The sequence below is a fragment of the Oryctolagus cuniculus genome, chromosome 1 (genome assembly GCF_051225735.1).
Source record: "Oryctolagus cuniculus isolate XC-2025 breed Fujian yellow rabbit chromosome 1, ASM5122573v1, whole genome shotgun sequence".
In the NCBI taxonomy this organism is placed as follows: Eukaryota; Metazoa; Chordata; class Mammalia; order Lagomorpha; family Leporidae; genus Oryctolagus; species Oryctolagus cuniculus.
Genome location: NC_142867.1, coordinates 222,097,108 through 222,107,263, shown reverse-complemented (window position 1 = coordinate 222,107,263; position 10,156 = coordinate 222,097,108). Strand labels below are relative to the sequence as shown.

At 37.7% G+C, this 10,156-nt stretch overlaps 1 pseudogene; it reads right to left on the bottom strand.

The window, feature by feature from the left end:
* Positions 1–8,974: 8,974 nt before the first annotated feature.
* LOC100353470 (calbindin pseudogene) lies at positions 8,975–9,950 on the bottom strand (annotated as a pseudogene).
* Between the last annotated feature and the right edge of the window lie 206 nt (positions 9,951–10,156).

The following is a 10,156-nucleotide window of genomic DNA, read 5'->3' as shown; positions in this document are numbered from 1 at the left end:
ATATTACATATTAGAGTGACAGCTGGAGTCCAGCTACTCCACTTCTGATCCAGCTCACTGCTAATTCATCTGGGAAACAGTGAATTGTCGCTCCCCCTCTTCGTGGAGGAGCAACACTAAACCCTGCCTAGGCTTCATATCCGAGTCACGGCACCAGTATGTCGCTCCCCCTCTTCGTGGAGGAACGACACTAAGCCCTGCCTAGGCTTCATATCCGAGTCACGGCACCATTATGTCGCTCCCCGTCTTCGTGGAGGAGCAACACAGGACCCTGCGCTGTTCTCTCGTCTGCTCGGCCCTCCCCGGGTTTGCTGCTGGTTCTTCCCGGGTTGGCTACTATCCCTTCCACCTCCGTGGAAGGGTAGTTCCCCCTGGCCACATTCCCCACTTCCGCAGGGGAGCGGCACACCGCCGGCCGGCTCTCTCGGGGGCTGCACGGGTTCCCTTAGATGTTCCCCATAGATGTTCCCGGTGCATGCCGTCTCTCTCCTCCTTTATAGTCCTCCTCCGCCAATCCTAACTCGGCTGCCCACACGCCGAGTACGCTGCTCTCCAATCAGGAGCAAGTCCTACAGTTTATTGGTTGAACTGGAGGCAGCTGGGTAGAAGCTGTTTTCTCCTCTCCCAGCGCCATATTGTAGGAGAGCAGATGCATAGAATAAGTCTTAATTCCAGTAACTTAGTCTAGTCCGAGCTGCTCCCCACAGAGGAGAGCAGATGCATAGAATAAGTCTTAATTCCAGTAACTCAGTCCAGTCCGGATTGCTCCCCACAGTGAATGATGACTCAAATACATGAGTTCTTGCCACCCACCTGGGAGACTTTATGGACTTCAGGAGCCTGACTCTTGCTAAGCCCCTACTGTTGTGGCCATTTGGGGAGTAAACCAGCTAATATACAATCAATGTATCTCTCTCTCTCTCTCTCTCTGTCTTTCAAATAAATAAAACTTTTTAAAAGGGATTTAGTCTGTTTTGCAACTATTCATTAAAAATAGCACCTTGGTCACAAATATTGAAATATGAAAGGAAGCACGTATGTAATCTTTATTAAAAAGCATTTTATTTCATTTTAGGATAACAGAATTTGAAAATTACATATATATCTTAAATAATTTTCTGATTAATTAATTATAGCATGATATATTTCTCAATTGAATATTATAATAGTGTGTAAAAGAGTAAATAATGTTCCTTTGTAGAAACCAATGGCCAACTACAGTATATATTGTTAATTATTATGGCTAAAAGTGATTCCATGAACAATATTTGAAGTGTGCTAATTTCTTCATATCTAAGAGGGAAACACACCACAAACATGCAAGCACATGGGCATTCATGTATATAAACATACACATCATTACTTATCGGGTCAAGAAGGAAATAAAGTGGAGGAATGATGGGAGAAGAAAATAATACTTTTTAAATAACAGAATATTTGTTTAGTTTGGGGTCATGCAGTTCACAAATAAAAACAAAAATTTACTTAATGATCTTTTTTCCAATTTTGTTATTTATGGACGGTGAACAAATTTAATGTATTTCATATATACAAATTTAAGATAATGATATTTCCCACCCTCCCTCCTCTTGCCTTTGTTATTCTTCCTTTTATTTTTTACAATGACATACTTTAATTTATAGTCAAACTTACCTTCCACTAAGTAAGAATCCAACAATTAATAAGAGAAAAAAAATAAAATACTGTTCTTCAATAGTAGAGACATATGACCAATAACAAAGATAACAAAAACCTAAACACAAAAATAAGATTGCATCCAACTGAAAGGCTGATGGAACAATCAAGAAAGTAAAAATGCAACCTGGGGAAGGGAATAAAATATCTAAAAACTGTGTTATCTGATTAGAGGTTAATATACAAAGTATGTAAAGATTTCATGCAACAATACCTAAACAAATAAATAGACTCTTTTAAAATGGGCATTAGATCTGAATGCAAATTTCTGAAAAGAAGAAACACAAGTGCAAAATGTGCCCAACAACATGAATCATCAGGGAAACTCAAATCAAAAAAACCTTACAATATCACCTTGCATCTTCAAGGTGGCTATTATCAAAAATACAAGTGGTAACTAGAGGATCTGGAAAAAAGGGTATACTTGCACAATGCCGATAAGAAAATAAACTAGTATAGACATTATGGAACATAATATAAATAATCCTCAAACATTAAAAAATATACTTCTAAATGACCAAAGAATCCACTGCTGATTCACATAAAAAGAAATGAGCATTGGTATGCTGAATTGTTATCTGTAATCCCACACCCTTTGCAGTACTAGTCCTTATAACTAAAACATGGAATCCACCTAATCAATCATCAAAGGATAGGTGGATGAATACATTGTGAGATACACCCACATAAACACAATATAACCTTTAAAATTAAGAGATTTCTATCATTCCTGATAACATGGAAGACACTGGGGGTATTATGTAAGGAAAAAATGCCAGACACAAAATTATACTGCATGAGCTCATATATAGGTTGCATTTAAATGCTCAAACTCATGGTAGCAAAATCTAGAAAGGTGGCTGCCAGGGGATGTTGATCAAAAGGTATGCAGTTTCAGTTATGTAAGATTAATGAGTTCTGGAGGTACAATGTATGGCATGGTGACTATAATTAAGAATACTATATTATATATTTATAATTTGATAAAGGATAAACTTAAAAATTCTTACCACAAACATAATGAAAGAAAAAGAATGTGGCTGCTGTCTGAGTGATGGATACTATAATTACCCTGATTGTGCTAATCATTTCATAATATATACATATGTCAAAGTATCAAATTGCATACTTCAAATACATACAACTCCTATTTATCAATTATACATCAGTAAAGATTAAAAAGACACAAGAATTTTGAAAGGAAATAAATGGAATCATACTTTAAAAAATCCAGTTAGTGCCATTGTAACAGAAAAATGAAGATAATTTTAATGATGTTAAAACTAAGAATTTTTATAAGTTGTATATCTGATGATATATATAATGAAGGCTGAAAAAACCTATAAAGCAATCATAAACCAAATTTCATACTATTATTAGCATTAACATTGACTATATATTTTTGAATATTATCATACACACAAATAATTAATAATTATTTTTATAATTAAGCAAGATTGTCAACACAAAAGGTACATGAAAGAATTTTATAATAAAAGAAGTTATACCCCATAACTTCTTTATCCAGTCTTCTGTTAATGGGCATTTAGGTTGATTCCATGCCTTAGCTGTTGTGAATTGAGCTGCAATAAACACTGAGGTGCAGATAGCTCTTTTATTTGCCAATTTAATTTCCCTTGGGTAGATTCCAAGGAGTGGGATGGCTGGGTCATGTGATTGGGCTATATTCAGGTTTCTGAGGAATCTCCAAACTGTCTTCCTTAGTGGCTTTACCACTTTGCATACCCACCAAAAATAGATTAGTGTGCACTTTTCCCCACATCCTCGCCAGCATCTGTTAGTTGATTTCTGTATGTAAGCCGCTATAACTAGGATGAGGTGAAACCTCATTGTGGTTTTGATTTGCATTTCCCTGATGGCTAGTTGTGGTGGAATGAAGAGGTGAAATGTGGTGGAATGAGGAGGTGAAAAGGGCATGCCAAGATGGCCACTGAGGTGAGAAGGTCATGCCAAGATGGCCACTGACAACAGAAACTGTCTGGCAACAGGCCGTGATTGGACGGCTTCAGAAACCACATGACAACAGAGGAAACCACGTGACAACAGAGCCTGACTGACAGCAGGCTGTGATTGGATGGTTTCAGAAACTGCCTGGCAATAGAGCCTGACTGGCAACAGGCTGTGATTGGATGGCTTTTGAAACTGCCTGGCAGCAGGCTGTGATTGGTTACGGCATAGACCGCCCCTTGACCAGATTGGCTGCCTTGGCTATATAAGCAGCTGTAGCAACTGAAATAAACGAATCTGCAGGCTGCTCACCTCAGGCCTGCTTTCACCCGACTCCCGGGGTGTGTGGTGACTCCGTGCCTCTTGCCCCCACCATGCACCTCTTCTCAGAACAAATCCTCTCAGAAGAAATCAGCCTCAACAGCTAGTGATCCTGAACATTTTTTCATGTGTCTATTGGCCATTTGGATTTTCTCTTTTGAAAAATGTCTATTTAGGTCCTTGGTCCATCTCTTAAGTGAAACTTTGATTTTAGCCTACTGGTATTCTGGGAAAAGAACCCAGATACAATGTGCCAGACTAAAAATGAGACTTCCATTTAAATATTATTACTAACTTGTTATCTATCTCGTATGATATACCATGCTCCAAACTTGGATAGTCTACTATCTGCTTATCTTCCATTTATTTTCTCTATGTACCTTTATTTACAGTGACACACTGTATCCTGACTTTGATATTCAGTGGAAAGTTGACTGGTCTCCCCTTCATACAAACTTACTCCTATGAAGTGTGATTGACACATTTGCTACAGGAAGTGTTTGAGGCAAAATAACATATTTCATTCCAGAAAGGCTAATAATTTGAGGTGAATAACCCAAGGATTGGGGATATCAATTAAAACACTTAACCTGTATATAGATATAATATATCCCAATTCCTGGTGACATATGGGGGCAGAGATTAGTAAAAGAGTGAAGGTTGTAGAACTCTGACATTAGTTGCTCAGAAAGTTGGTGATACAAAAATGGAAAAATTAGAAGGGGCAGAGTTGTTGGGTGAGTAAAATGATTTGACACATATGAAAATTCATCACAGAGTGCATTGCAGATGGTGTGTGGGAATATGGACAGAAACTAAAATGTAATATAATATGTAGTAGTCATTTTAATAAAATTAATAAGCATGGAAATGGATGGATATATGAAGACTGGGAAATACAACAGAAATCTTCCTATAATGTACTGGGTGATTGCAGGGGTGAATTTGCCCTGGCTTGTGCAGGCCTGTATCAGTGGATTTTACACATTGCTTCCTAACACTGTGTTCACCCATTTATTGCCTTGTTAGCTTAAACTAGGTCATATTGAGATTATTTGAGCTATGAATATCAGCAAATAACACAAATTAAGGATCCTTCCACCACCTACAGTACCAAAAAGTTAGCTTTTATACTAGCACAGTACTGAATACAGGTGACAGGAATTTTAAAAGTCAGCCCTAGAACAATTGTTTTTAAAAATATCTATGATAGGTGATTATAACAGAAGAAACCATTATAAAAGCTATGCATATCCACTATGAAAATGATTCAGCATGTCCAAAAAACTGAATGAAATTGGTGGCTGAGAATCTGTCATTAATATAAGAGAGAACTTTCTAGAAAGTACTGATGAAATGGGAAGAAACTGAGTGAAGATTATGTGCTGAGAAAACGGGTCATAACTATAATGCTATTATTTCACAAAATGACTTGGTACATTATCTGCTAGGAGACAATCAGGAGGAGTGAGTTCCTTATGCTCTCAATGTGTCTCCGTGTCTCATTGATAAAATCAGAGGTTTGAACTAAATTTTCTGTAAAACATATTCCAGGTGTATTAGTCAACAACTGATGCTCCAAGGTTTCCAATGAAATCAGTTAAAACAAAAGAAATAAAACTTCAGCATTGTCACACCTACCTTAGTTTCTTTAGACCACACTTTAATAATTGCATCCTTTCTCCCATGAACTCTATATCTGGTGCCATCTCTTCTACGAATTAAATACATGCATCATCTCACATTTTGGTACAGGTATTATTTAAGAAAAGAATGAGACAGACAGTCAACTGAGGTTGATTAATGTGCTGTGTCAGGGTTGAGGGTATGTATTAAGCAAAGCTACCCCTCCTGTTTTTCCCGTAAGCTTAAAGTATTCAGTCAGTGCCAGCAAGATAAATGCAGTGATTCCTTGTCATTAAAAAATGGATTTTTTCACACTGAATATTTGAATATCCTTAAAGTTATTTTTTATCAAATATTCATCCAGAAAAGGCTTAACTTCCTTTTCTCTCCTAGGGTTTTCATGGATAACATGTGAATATGCAATCTACTTTGAAACTTTTGCATGGGTTTTCCTTTAGTGTCTGCATTTGACAACTTGCTCTGCCACTATCTTTTACAATAGAGAGTTGTCTCAAAGATTTAGGAAGCCTTATGTGATACCTGTGGCTGAAACTGCACAGGAGATTGGGAAAATCAAATGAAATAAAACTTTAGAATTCATGGAGGGATAATATAAACTTTAGGCAAATCTGAGTCCTCAAGGTGGGTTAAACATACTTGAAGGCTGCTTCCAACACTGGTAGGTAGTGAAGGAAGATTTATTAACTATAGATGACTCCCAGTTTGCTGACTTCATCTGTGGTGGAATGAGAAGGCCATGCCAAGATGGGCACTGGCAAGTGAGTGTCAGTTAGGAGTGCTTAGGAAACCCCCTGGGAAACCACCTGGAAACAGAGCCCGCCTGGAAACATGCTGTGATTGGATGGCTTTGGAAATCACCTGGCAACATAGCCTTCCTGGTAACAGGCTGTGATTGGTTAGGGCATAAACCACCCCTTGACCGGATTGGCTGCCTTGGTTATTTAAGCTGCTTTACCAATTGAAATAAATGAGTCTGCGGGCTTCTCACCTCTGGCCCGCTTTCATCAGACTCCCGGAGTCTGTGTGGTGACTCCATGCCTCTTGCCCCCACCATGCTCCTCCTCTCAACATAAATCCACAGCAATATTCATTCTTCGATGAAACCATTGCCAAAGTAAGGAGAGAATGGTAAGAGGAAGGATCTTCACAAAGTTCATGGAAAAATGTGTATTTCTAAAATTTTTAATGTGAACAAATTTCGATATATAATATATATGTATTTGGAAACATAGTACTACTTCCCACCCTACTCTCCCTTCCACCCATGCTCCCACCCTCCCTCCTCCTTCCTTTCCATTCCTTTCTTTAATTTTTACAATGATCTGCTCTCAGAATATTTTATCCTCAAGTTTAACACTGCATTAAGTAAAGAAGACAACAAATACTAAGAAAAATAAAACACTGTTTCTAAACAGTAGAGACAAGGGCTGTAAACAATCATCAAATCTGAAAATGTCACTTATATACGCTAACTTTTTTTGGTACTCTATTATTTACTACAGATCATGGAAAATATATGGAATTTGCCTTTTTGGGAATTGCAAATTTCACTAAATATAATGGTGTCCAGTTGCATCCATTTTGTTGCAAAAGCCAGGATTTCACTCAGTTTTATGGCTGAGTAGTATTCCATACTATAAAATATATATCACAATTTCTTTATCCAGTCATCAATTGATGGACATCTGGGTTGATTCTATGTCTATTGTGAATTGAGTTGCAACAAACATGGGGTTACAGATAACTTCCATATACTGATTTCATTTTATTCGGGTAAATTCCCAGGGATGAGGTTGCCTGAACATATGGTAGATCTATTTTCTGCCTTCTAATGTATATCCATATTGTCAGCCACAATGGCTATACTAGTTTGCATTCCCACCAACAGTGGGTTATATTACCTTTTTTGTTGATTGTTTATGTGAGATTTTTTCCATTTTTTGTGTCTTCTACTTCTCACTTTAATGTTTTGTAATTTTCATCATAGAAATCTTTCACCTCCTTAATTAAAATTATTCCAAGGTATTTAATTTTTTGTGTAGCTATTGTGAATGGGATTGAACTTAGAAGTTCTTTCTCAGAAATGGCATTTTCTGTGTATACAAAGACTATTGAGGTTTGTGTGTTAATTTTATATCCTGCCACTTTACCAAATTTCTTTTGGTTTTCCTGTATATAGAAGCATGTCATCTGCAAGCAGGGATAATTTGACTTTCCCCTTTCCAATGTTAATCTCTTTGATATTTTTTTCTTGCCTTATGGCCCTGGCTAAAACTTCCAGGATTATATTGAATACCAATGGTAAAAATGGAATTCTTGTTTGGTTCTGGATTTTAGTGGAAATGCTTCCAACTTTTCCTTATTTTTTTTCTCAGTATATTAAATTTAATCAGATTACACAGAATATGACATGAAACAGCAGTTTACTCGAATAAGTATAATCTGCAGCATGTGAAAACAGTTTAGAAAGTGTACTAAGGTCATACTCTCTGATGTTAGGTTTGTGGAAATAAAGACATAGAATCAGACAGATTTATGTGTCATCTGGTGCTGTCTTCTCTTATTACGAACTCAATTTGAACCAATAGTTTAATATGGATTCAAGCAATAGACAGTTGTTGATAATAAACTAAATCTTCTATTGTGTGACTGTAACCACATAAAGCCACAATTAACTTTTTTTTTTTTTGACAGGCAGAGTGGATAGTGAGAGAGAAAGACACAGAGAAAGGTCTTCCTTTTGCCATTGGTTCACCTTTCAATGGCCACCACGGCTGGCGCGCTGCAGCCGGCATACCGCGCTGATCCGAAGGCAGGAGCCAGGTGCTTCTCCGGTCTCCCCACAATTAACTTCTATTTCTTGAGATTTTGGTGAATATTTTAGATGTAAAAGCACATTCTTTCTAACAGTTGAAAATATAACTTTGAAATACATTTGTGGGACAGTCTTATGATTATTTAAAATAAGAATGCTTTTCATATATAACTTTCTTACTCATTAGCAAATGTCCATTTACACATCAAAGATTAGAATTTCAGTGATTAATTCTGGTGGAATTCTTAGGGAAATCATAGTGCCCAACTGTATTTATGAAAGCAGAAATATGGTAGGTTACTTTTGTTTTAGTTGGGTGTACTGACTGGCCTAAGCATAGACTTTCTCTTTTTCAGTCATATAGTTACAAAAACTGTACATTACAAACAGTATAGAAACAAGCTGAAAAGAATGTGCCACATATCCTGGATAATTATCTATATGCAGTTAAATTTACAGATATAAAAGAAAATACAGCCTACTCCCTTATAATGCACAGTTATTTTTTAGATACAACGTGTCACTAGCAAGTAGCCACCAACTCTAGTTGTATCCAGCACAAAGAATAAGAGCAAGATCTGTTCCGTAGAGCTTCCCTCAATCCGACAAAGCCATTATGCTCTTCTTGTATGTTGGAATATTATTAATATCCAGTTCCTGTTTATTCTTCTCACACAGATCCTTCAGTAAGGCATCCAGTTCATTTTCATCTATGTACCCGTTACCATCCTGATCTTATAACTCAAAGCCTTATTGAACTCTTTCCCACACATTTTGATTCCCTGAAAGTTAAGAAGAAAATTCTCTTGCACTGGTGATAACCTGGCCATCTCAGTTAATTCCAGCTTCCCATGATTATTTGAATCAAATAGTTTCAGCATTAGGTCTGTATACTCAGCTAATTTTGTGTCATCTACCGTCTTGTTTGCTTTTTCCAGCAGATCCTTTAGAAAGTTCTTAAGTTCCTCAGTTTCTATGAAGCCACTGTGTTCAGTATCACATTTTCTCCATGTCTTCATGAATTCCTCACAGGACTTCAGCTGCTGGCACCGGAAGAGCAGCAAGAAATTCTCTTCTGTGGGTAATACATGGGCCAACTCTACAATTCCTTTTTTTCCATCATCTCTCTGCCCATACTGATCCACAAAAGTTTTCATCTCAGGTGATAATTCCAACCCAGCCTTCTTTCGCACCTGCTGGAGCTCCTGGATCAAGTTCTGCAGCTCCATTCCCTCCAGGTAACCACTTCCATCAGCGTCCTAATGAAGCCAGATCTCGAAAAACTGTGAGGCTGTGATCAGGGATGATTGCAGGTGGGATTCTGCAATCGTTCAGCAGGGAGTGTGTCTGCGGGTATGGATGAGTGGGTGTGAATGTGTCTGAGAGAGAGTCGGGTGAGCGGGGACCTCAGTGAGTGCGAATCCAAGCTGCAGGGGAAGACCTGAGCACGGGGGCTGCGGGCGCTGTCCTCGGTGCTGCTCGGCTCGCGCGTTCCGCCTGAGTTCTCTCCAACTTTTCCTTATTTGATATGATTCTAGTTGTGGGTTTTTTCATAAATTGCTTGATTGTGTTAAGGAATTTTCATTCCATACCCTCTTAGTTTAAATATTTTTTAACCATGACAGGAAGTTGTATTATATCAAATGCTTCCTCTGCATCTACCTAGACAATCATATGGTTTTATTCTTCAGTTTATTAATGTGATGTATC